Below are 9,608 nucleotides of genomic sequence, written 5' to 3' on the forward strand. Positions count from 1 at the left end.
ACTACATAGAGCTGCACAAAATGGAGGCAGCAGCCAAGAAGAAGGCACTTCTCCTAAGTTCGTGCGGGGTGGAGACCATCCAGCTGATGAAGCGACTCATTGCGCCGACCACCCTTGCAAGGGCCACCTACGACCAGCTAGTCAAGGTAATGACGAACCACATGGCGCCCCAGCTGTCCCGTCTCACACGCAGGCATGCGTTCTACACGAGCCCGCCACCGAGTATCTCGCAGAGCCCCATGGATTAGCCCTGAGATGCGATTTCACGGGGGACCTGGAAGAGATCCTGCTGGACTGCTTCGCGGTTGGTGTCCGGGAAGAGAAAATGCGCCAAAAGTTGCTAGCATATGAGGACAAAGACATCGACCTTGCAAAAGCACTTCGACAGGCAACCACCTTCAAACAGATGCACACCAGCTCTTCCGTGAACCAGGCTGCCACTGCCTCGACCTCGGACAGCTCCAACGAGGAAGGGGAACGCCAGCTGCACAGCGGGCTGAAAACACCAACCCGACTACAGGCAGCGGAGAAACCAAGCACCAAGTGCACCAGCAGTGGGGACCCACACGAGCACCGAGACTGCCCCTACAGCAACGAGGATTGCAAAAGCTGTGGAAAAGTGGGCCACATCGCCCAGGCTTGCAGGGCCAGAACCAACAGGAGGCCCCAGTTCGCACACTACGACTCAACAGACACACACACGACGGCCTCAAACAGCATCCAGGTAATGAACTTGCCCCTGGAAACCCCCAACAAGGTCAAAGTGCAGGTCTTGATCGAAAGGGGTCCCTGCCTGATGGAATTGGACACGGGCTCCTCCATCTCCACAATTTCGGAGGAGACCCTTAATAAACTCTGCCCCCACAACCGGCCGGCCCTCCGGCCCACGGAGTTCATATTGCGAGACTTCCAAAAGAATCTGGTGCAGATCATGGGGTGGGCCAGAGTTAGGGTGGAGTTCAAAAATTTCAAAGGGGCCCTGGACATACTTGTGGTGAAGCGCCAGCTCACCACCCTTTTGGGATTGGCTTGGTTTAAGCCCCTGGGCATCAAAATTGTTGGGGCGGACCACATTCAGGCCCACAATTTCCACCTAGTGTGCTGGGAGTTCCCGGAAGTATTCAATGGGGCTCTGGGAACCCACAAGGGGCCACCTATCGTGCTGCAGCTGGACCCTATGGTTAGGCCCTTAAGGCTGAAGGGTCAGCGGGTTTTGTTTGCGCTAAAGCCAAAAATTGAAGCCGAACTGGACTGCCTCGTGGCCCAGGGAGTGCTAGAGCCTGTCTCCCACACCACTTGGGAAACCCCCATAGTCACCCCAGTCAAGCCGAATGGAGATGTGCGCATCTACAAATGCACAATTAAGCTCTACAGGACCACCCATACCCCGTCTCGGTGGTCAGTCATGTCCTCGCCTCCCTGGCCGGCTCTAAGATTTTCGGGAAGTTGGATTTGGCCCAAGCATACCAACAACTTCCAGTGGATGAGCAAACAGCTGAGGTTCAGACCATTGTTACGCACCGGGGTGCTTTCAAGGTGCAGAAGCTTCAATTTGGGTTCAGTGTGGCTCCAGGAATTTTCCAAAGTTTAATGGACTCTCTCCTTAAAGGGATTCCCAGAGTACAACCTTTTTGATGACGTTTCGATAGTGGCACCCAATGCCGACAAGTTCTGCCACTGCCTTCGAGAGGTGTTCCGCCGTTTCCAGAATGCGGGTCTCAAGGTGAAGCAGAAGAAGTGCTCGCTTGAGGTGCCAAGGGTGGAGTTCCTGGGGTTTGCGGTGGATGCCGGAATTCACCCAACAGCTGACAAGACCAGGGCGAAAGTCCAGGCCCCAGCCCCCATTTGCAAGGCAGAGCTTCAAAGTTTTTTGGGGCTCCTGAACTTTTACTACTCATTCTTGCCCCACAAAGCAGCCCTGGCTGAACCCCTACACAGACTCCTAGATAAGGGCGACCCATGAGTCTGGGGGAGAAAGCAGCCTGCAGCCTTCCAGACAGTCAAGGACATCTTGGGTTTCAAACTAGGTACTCCACCATTTTGACAAGTCCCTCCCCGTGATTTTAGCCTGTGATGCTTCCCCTTACGGAGTGGGCGCCATCCTGGGCCACCAACTCCCAGATGAGAGAGAGGTCCCCGTGGCCTATTACTCTCGGACCTTGAACCAGGCTGAGCGCAACTACACCCAAATAGACAAGGAGGCATTGGCAATCGTGGTGGGTGTATACAAATTCAACAACTACCTGTATAGTAGGCGCTTCACGATTGCCACAGACCACAAGCCATTGCTCGGCCTACTTGCCCCAGACCGCCAGACACCGCAGATCCTGTCACAGCGGGTCCTGCAGTGGAACGAGTTCCTCAATTCCTACACCTACAAGCTAGTCTACTGCCCCAGCAAGGCAATGGGCCATGCAGATGCCCTCAGCCACCTTCCGTTGTCAGAGATGGACCCCGATCTGGCTCCAGCCCACCACGTGATGCTTCTGCAGTCCCTACCAGAGCGCCCCCTCCGCACCACTGAGGTAGCCAGGTCCACGGGTAGAGACCGCATCTTTGCACGTGTTTCGGACTGGATGGGGAGGGGTTGGCCCACGGGCAAATTGGACACTGAATTCAGGCCTTTTCTTTCCTGCCGAGAGGAACTCTCCTTACACAAAGGATGTATTCTGTGGGGCAGCAGAGTGGTGGTCCCTTCCCCACTCTGGAAGCGAGTGCTCTAAGCCTTGCACAAGACGCAGCCTGGGATAGTGCGTATGAAAGCTCTGGCGTGGAGCTATGTATGGTGGCCGGGGATGGATAAAGAGATAGAGGGGTGGGTTAGGAGGTGCCCGCCCTGCCAAGAGTCCCGGCCAACTCTGCCCAGGGCCCCCGTTCACCACTGGGAATCCAATCGAGTGCCGTGGTCCTGGCTACACTTAGATTTTGCGGGGCCATACCAGGGGCAAATATTCTTTATTTTGGTGGATGCTTACACGAAGCGGCTGGAGGTCATCCCAGTTAATTCCACATCCACTGTGGCTGCAGTCAGAGCCTTACGGAGGGTTTTTTGCACCCACAGGATCCCTGACAGCGTAGTGACAGACAACGGCACCACTTTTACCTCCCGGGAGTTCCAGGAATTCCTGAATAGATACCTCATCCTCCACATAAGGTTTGCTCCCTTTCACCCTGCAACTAACGGCCATTGTTTGCACAACCAAGGAGGTCCTGGGTTGCATACTTCAAGGGGATTGGGACCACCGACTGTCCGCCTTCCTGTTTGGGAACAGGATCAACCCTAACCCGACTACGGGCATAAGCCCCGCCGAGCTACTCATGGGCAGGAGGTTAACCACCGGCTCGATAGGCTACACCCCGACCGGGCCCTGGACTTCTGCAGCTTCCCTGAGACCAGGGTGGCCACTAGGGGGTTCTTTCTGGGGGATCCGGTCTATGCCAAGAACTTTGCAAGCGGGCCGGAGTGGATACCAGCTCGGGTGCTGCAGCTCACCAGTTCCTGCTCATACAAGGTCACATTGGAAGGGGGGCAGCTCCTCCACAGACACATAGACCAACTTCGCCGCCACACCCTGCTGGAAGAACCGGCAGGGCTAGGGGGAGCAAGGAATGGGGAGAGCATGGGACTGCCACAAGAAGAGACCCTGCCGGGCTCTCCAGGTTTGCTGGCGGAGGAGCCTTACAGGGACAGGGTGGGAGAGATACTTCTGCAGGCTCGAGACAATGCTGTGCCGACTGCGCCCCAAAGCGAGGAACCAGCGGTTACCGAACCCCAGGCAGCAGCTCCAGCTCCCCAGATCGAACCTCGGCGGTCGCATGGAGAGCAGCGGCTGCCCACTCATTTGAAAGACTATGTATCTTGAACTGGGGGGGGGAGGAATGTTGTGTCTGGCATTCGTCCCGGAAGGTACAGCACAGCGCGCCTGGGGGCGGTGCCTGGAAGGGACGAACACAGCCCACCTATGACAATCAGTGGCGAGAAGTTTAACTGGCCAGGATTGGACCTGACCAGAAAGAAGGTTGTTCTGGGAAATATAACAAGGGACCTGGCTCCGCCATGTTGTCTTTGTGATGTACTCGCTAATAAAGCATGTTGCCATCTGAACATCTCCGACAGTACATTACAGACATCATGAGTCTACTTCCCTCTTCCTCTCCAGATAAGTTTTTCATCTTAAAAGGATGGTTGTGTGGGATTTAATAACAAAAACACAAGAAACAAAAATTCAGTTGAATGTAGGTACATTCACTTATGGGGGTGGGGGGGTGGGAGGAAGACAGCCCACCTAATAATTGGATCAGAGTTTGATTCATTGATACTTACATCTATCACTGCTATTCCAAACGAGAGGAATAGATGCTGCTATACTGTGGAGTTTTATATATGTCTGTGCCACCTAATTTTGATACTAGTCTTGAATCCTGGTAGATAGGCATTATGTATTTCTCAGAAACATAGCACAAATTATCTGAACGAAGCACCCTTTGTGTTTTTAGTCTTACTTATTTGTTGCAAACTATTTTGTATTCAAACAGATCCTTTAAGCTCTGAGTCATGTTAAGAAACCAAACAACTGCTGCTTGTAGCGTAGGTAGTGCCCAAAAATAAACTCTGCGCCACTGGGTTAACAGAACAAAAAATGAATTACAGATTAAGTGCCTGGATGGCACTGCCTTAGTGGATCAGTTTTAATTTGACAATCTTTAGGGAATATCAAAGTTGCTAATAGCAGAGAGAGGTGCTTTGTAAACAGAAACTTTTGAAGGAAAAGAACATTAATCAGCATTTTATAAATCTTCTGAATTGGAATTGAGTCACCAAGGGATTAGTTATTCGTGGGTTTAATCACTATTTACATCATTGGCGTGGGGGAGATTGCTCATCATCTTGAGGCCCAAAAAGATTGCTAATTGCAGTGTCTGGCTTCTTACCATGTGACTGGCAGCTGCAAATATTGCTTGAAAGATATGCAGAAATTCTGCATTCCAAGAATTAAAAAGGAAAGACCTTTCCTGCCCCTCTGCTCATACCAATTTATGCTCTTATAGTTACATCTGCTTTACACAGCACTTTTTTGTCCCCAAATCTTTACTGTAGTTTAATATTTTATAACTCTTTTTTCATAACAGGTATAACAAAGGAAGTAAACTAGGGTTGTCAACAAGTTGCTCACAGGGATAAAAGAGATCTGTTCCTTTAATACAGATATAATATAGTGGGTTCAATGCAAGGAGGAGATGCGGTTGCAGTGATCATAGCTCTCTTTATTAGTTACGGCATGGTAATTTATAAACTAGGAGAAGACTGAATTACTGGGCCAACTATATACAGTTCAAGGTTCCCACACTAGGACACCACTGGATCGTTTAAACCAGCAGGGGGCCTGTGATTGGAGCAGGGCAGTAGGGATTTGGATCCTATGACCCATTGTTCCCCAGATCCCAAGCTCAGACTAAAAGGCTCCAATGAGCCAGGCAGGAACCCCATTACTAGCAACATTAGTCCACACATACACAACTACAAACTTAATGGAATTTTATTTACCAAGTGATTTTATTTGCCTCTATGCCATGAAGAACTTTAGCTTCCCCTTTTCACACACTGCCTTTGTTAAAGGACATTTTTCCCTTCTAAGTTAACAGAAGTAATTGCTGTTTAAACCTGCCAAACCTTACACGTTTTTCTTAGAAGTATTATTGTTAAAAAGTTGATTGTGGTGTTTTTAAACGCCATTAACATAAATACTCAATATATTGCAGAGTGCAATTAAGTGCTGATATGTTTGTGGAGAGTGTGTAATTCTTGTATTAAGCTGTATTACACGAGTTGTAGTTGTTCTTTGTACAGTAATTTTTCACAGTCTCCTACATTTTTCTCAACTTTGGCTGTGTTTCCCTTGTTTAGTTGCCAAGTCTCCACGTGGGGCCTGAAGATCTCCCACTTATACAACTGATCTCCAATTGGCAGAGATCAGCTCCCCTGGATAAAAGGGTTAGTGATATATAACAGGTGCTAGTGTGTATAGAGAATAATCTGTGAGAATAATCAGCGATAAATAATTATACCTTCACACATTCAGTGTGTATATACATTCTATCAGTGCAGTTCAATTAAACATTCATCAAATACAGTCATGTATTATTTGCAGCTACTCAAAACCTAAACACAGGGTGCTCTGCTCTCCCCCCCAAAAGTCTTATTACCTCTCAATGTTCCAACAGGCAACTGCCTCTACAGAATCAGTTCGTAGGTCTGCAACTTTGGATGGAGCCTTCCAGTGTTCAACTGTAAAATTCCAACCAAGAGACTGTGTTCCTAGGATTTTCCACAGTTTTGTATCCTCAGTTCTTGGTCCTTCCTCAGCCTTTTCTCTCAAAGATGCTGCTTCTCGGAGTCACAATACATATGTTTCAAATATGGATCAACGCATGTAGTTCAAAACCCACAAAGATAATGATGCACATTGGGACAAAAAAATCCTAATGTCCCGCCCAGCCCGGGCAGGGACTGCGCGGAGGAGACCCCCCGGCGCCTGCCAGCCGCTCCAAGCCCCCGGCATCGCCCCAAGAGCCCCCCCACCTCTCCAAGCCCCTGTGGAGGCCCCACGCCTCACCTCGACTGACGGGGCGAAAGCAGCCACCCGAGCGACGCCTCCCAGACGGCGAGCCCGGCTTCGAGTCCGTGAGGTCTGGCCGGGGCAAGACGCCGGAGAGCAAGAGGGAGAGCCATTCAGCTCGTCGCAGCACGAGACGCTCCCTTGCAGCACGCCGCTGAGGGCTGGGACGCCCGAGGCACGCCCAGTCAGCCCGGCCCCGACGCACCTCTCCTGGGCGTCTGGGGCTTTGAAGGGGGGAGGAGCCAGAGAGGGGCAGGTCCTGGGAGGGGGGAGGATGGGTCGGGAAGCATAAAAGGAGGGAGGGAGGAGGTCGCGGAGGAGAGCTGGCTGATGCGCAAAGAGGCTGCCTCGCGAGAGAGAGGGACAGGAGCCATAGCACAGCCAGGAGGGAACGGGGGCCTGCGGTGAAGTAACCCAGTGCCCACCCCCCTGTTTCTGAGACCTCCGGGGAACGCCCCAGAGTGCCCGGGTGGGGCAACGGCGACGCCGGGGGACCGGGAGGGGCACCAAAGACCTGACAACGTGGTGGAGGAGGCGGGCACTCTCCCGAGCCTAGGACGACCACGCCCCCATATTCCGGCCCCGCCCGGGTGGCACTCAAGCCGAGTGGCGACCCCAACCATTGAGCCGGAGTCCAGCGAGTCGTCGACGGACGAGTCAAGTGAGGACTCCGTGATACACGTGGGGCGGACCGCCGCCATGGACACTAACCCCACCCCCGTGGATTTGGCCCAGTTTGGGCAGTGGCTCGCAGACCACCAGGCGCAGCTCCTACGGGAGGTCACCCAGCAGCAGACGGCGGCCCAAGCCACCCTCGTGCGGGATCTTCACCAGGCGCTCCTCGCCCGCCCGGAGCCGGCGGGGCCAACACCATTCGGCGCCGGGAGGAGCCCCTGGCCCCCTCTAACGAAGCTGGGGGCGGAGGACGATGTCGAGGCATACCTGGAAGCGTTTGAGCGAGTGGCTGAGGCCGCTCATTGGCCCAGAGAGCAGTGGGCCTTTATTTTGGGACCCTACCTGACCGGGGAGGCCCAAGCTGCCATGAAGGCCCTGGAGCGGGCTCAGGCGGCGGACTATACAGCGCTCAAGGCAGCCATCCTGGACCGCCTGGAGATCACGCCTGAGGCCCACCGCCAGAAGCTGCGTTCCTGGCTGCCTACGGGGGAGACGCGACCACGCTCAGCAATAGCGACCCTCAAGGATGCCGCCACCCGGTGGCTCAACCCCACCACCAGCGACGGGCGGCGCATCGTGGAGCTGGTGGTAGTGGAGCAGCTGCTGCAGGTGCTGCCGCCGCGTACCCGCCATTGGGTGGCCTGCTGGAAGCCAACCCGTCTCAGCGAGGTCCAGGAGCTGTGGGAGAACTTTCAGCCCGCCGACCACCGCGGCCTGCCCTTCCGCGCAGAGGGCGGCAAGCCAGGGAAGGGCTTGCCCCCACCCGGCGGACGGGCCGCCCCAGGAGCGACACCCGGGAGGGCGCCCGGGGCCGGAGACCGGGGGGGCCGGGCGCGGACGCCGCCGGCCCGTGCCACGCCGGGGTGGTGGAGGCCCGGAGCACGCCCGGCGCTACCCGGACTTGGTCTACGCCCCGGAGGCCGCGAGGGGGAGAAGGAGGGGCACCCGCCGCCGGAGGCCCGCCGTCCAGCAGGAGACATAGGGCCCTGCTTCACCTGTGGCCAGTGGGGCCATCTCAAACGCGAGTGCCCCCTGATGGAGTGCGACGTGAGCTGGGAAGAGTCCTGGCAGACGGCTGAGGCGGGGGCTCGCCCCCCCCCCTGGACGATCCCGGTGTCCTTGGGAGGGCGGCAACTGCAGGCCATGGTCGACAACGGCAGCTCGCTGTCTATGATACGAGCCCACTTGGTGCCTGCCCCGCTGCCTGTCATCCGCACCGCCGCCATCCGGTGCGTCCATGGGCACATCGAAAGAAGCCCGGTGGTGTCCATCCCACTGAAATACTTAGGCCGCTACTGGAGCGTGCCGGTCGCCAAAGTAAGCAGCCTGCCCTACCCAATACTGCTCGGGCGGGACGCTCCGCGTTTTGGCGACGTAGTGGAAGCAGCCAACCCCGGCCGACCAGGCCAGCCTGCCGGGGCCGGTTATGATGACGCCACCCCCGCTGGGGAGACAGAGGACAGCGACCCCGGGGAGGGCCCGTCCAACGCAGAACGTCCCGTGGCGGGTGGCCGAGAGGCGTGGCCGGCGGACCCGCAGTTCGTGGAGGCTCAGGCCGAAGACGAAGAATTGGAGGCGCTGCGGCGGCACGAAGCAGTCCGAGACGGGGTGGTTGTAGACGAGCGCCGGAGCCGGCGCCTCCCTCGAATCATCCGGGAAGAGGGCGTGTGGTTCAGAGAGGTAAAAGGGCGGCTGGGCCCCGGGAAGCAGCTGTTGGTCCCTCACAGGTACCGGCCCGAGGTCCTGAAGGGCGCCCACGACCACCAATGGGCGGGCTACCAGGGGGTGAAGAATACTCTGACCCGGGTGCTAGCCAACTTCTTCTGGCCTTCCGTAGCCCGGGAGGTCCAGGCCTACTGTCGCTCCTGCGGTATCTGCCAACGCCTCGCGTCTAGGGCCGAGCCGCAAGCCCCCCTAGCCCCCTTGCCCATAGTGGGGGTCCCGTTCGAACGAGTGGCTATGGACTTTGTCGGGCCCCTACCCCGCACCCCTCGTGGGGCCCGCTACATCCTGGTCCTCATGGACTACGCCACCCGGTACCCGGAGGCTATCCCCCTGCCCACCATGAAGAGCGCGGGCGTGGCCAGGGCCTTGATGCACTATTTCGCACATGTGGGGTTGCCCCGGGAGATACTCACAGACCGAGGCACACCCTTCACGGCGAGCCTCATGCGGCAGGTGTGCCAGGCGCTGCACATCAAGCAGCTCTTCACCTCCGTCCACCACCCCCAGACTGACGGGCTGGTGGAGCGGATGAACCAGACCCTGAAGGCCATGCTGAGGAAGACAGCATATGACCACCCCACTGCCTGGGAC

The sequence above is a fragment of the Heteronotia binoei genome, chromosome 1 (genome assembly GCF_032191835.1).
Source record: "Heteronotia binoei isolate CCM8104 ecotype False Entrance Well chromosome 1, APGP_CSIRO_Hbin_v1, whole genome shotgun sequence".
NCBI lineage: Eukaryota > Metazoa > Chordata > Lepidosauria > Squamata > Gekkonidae > Heteronotia > Heteronotia binoei.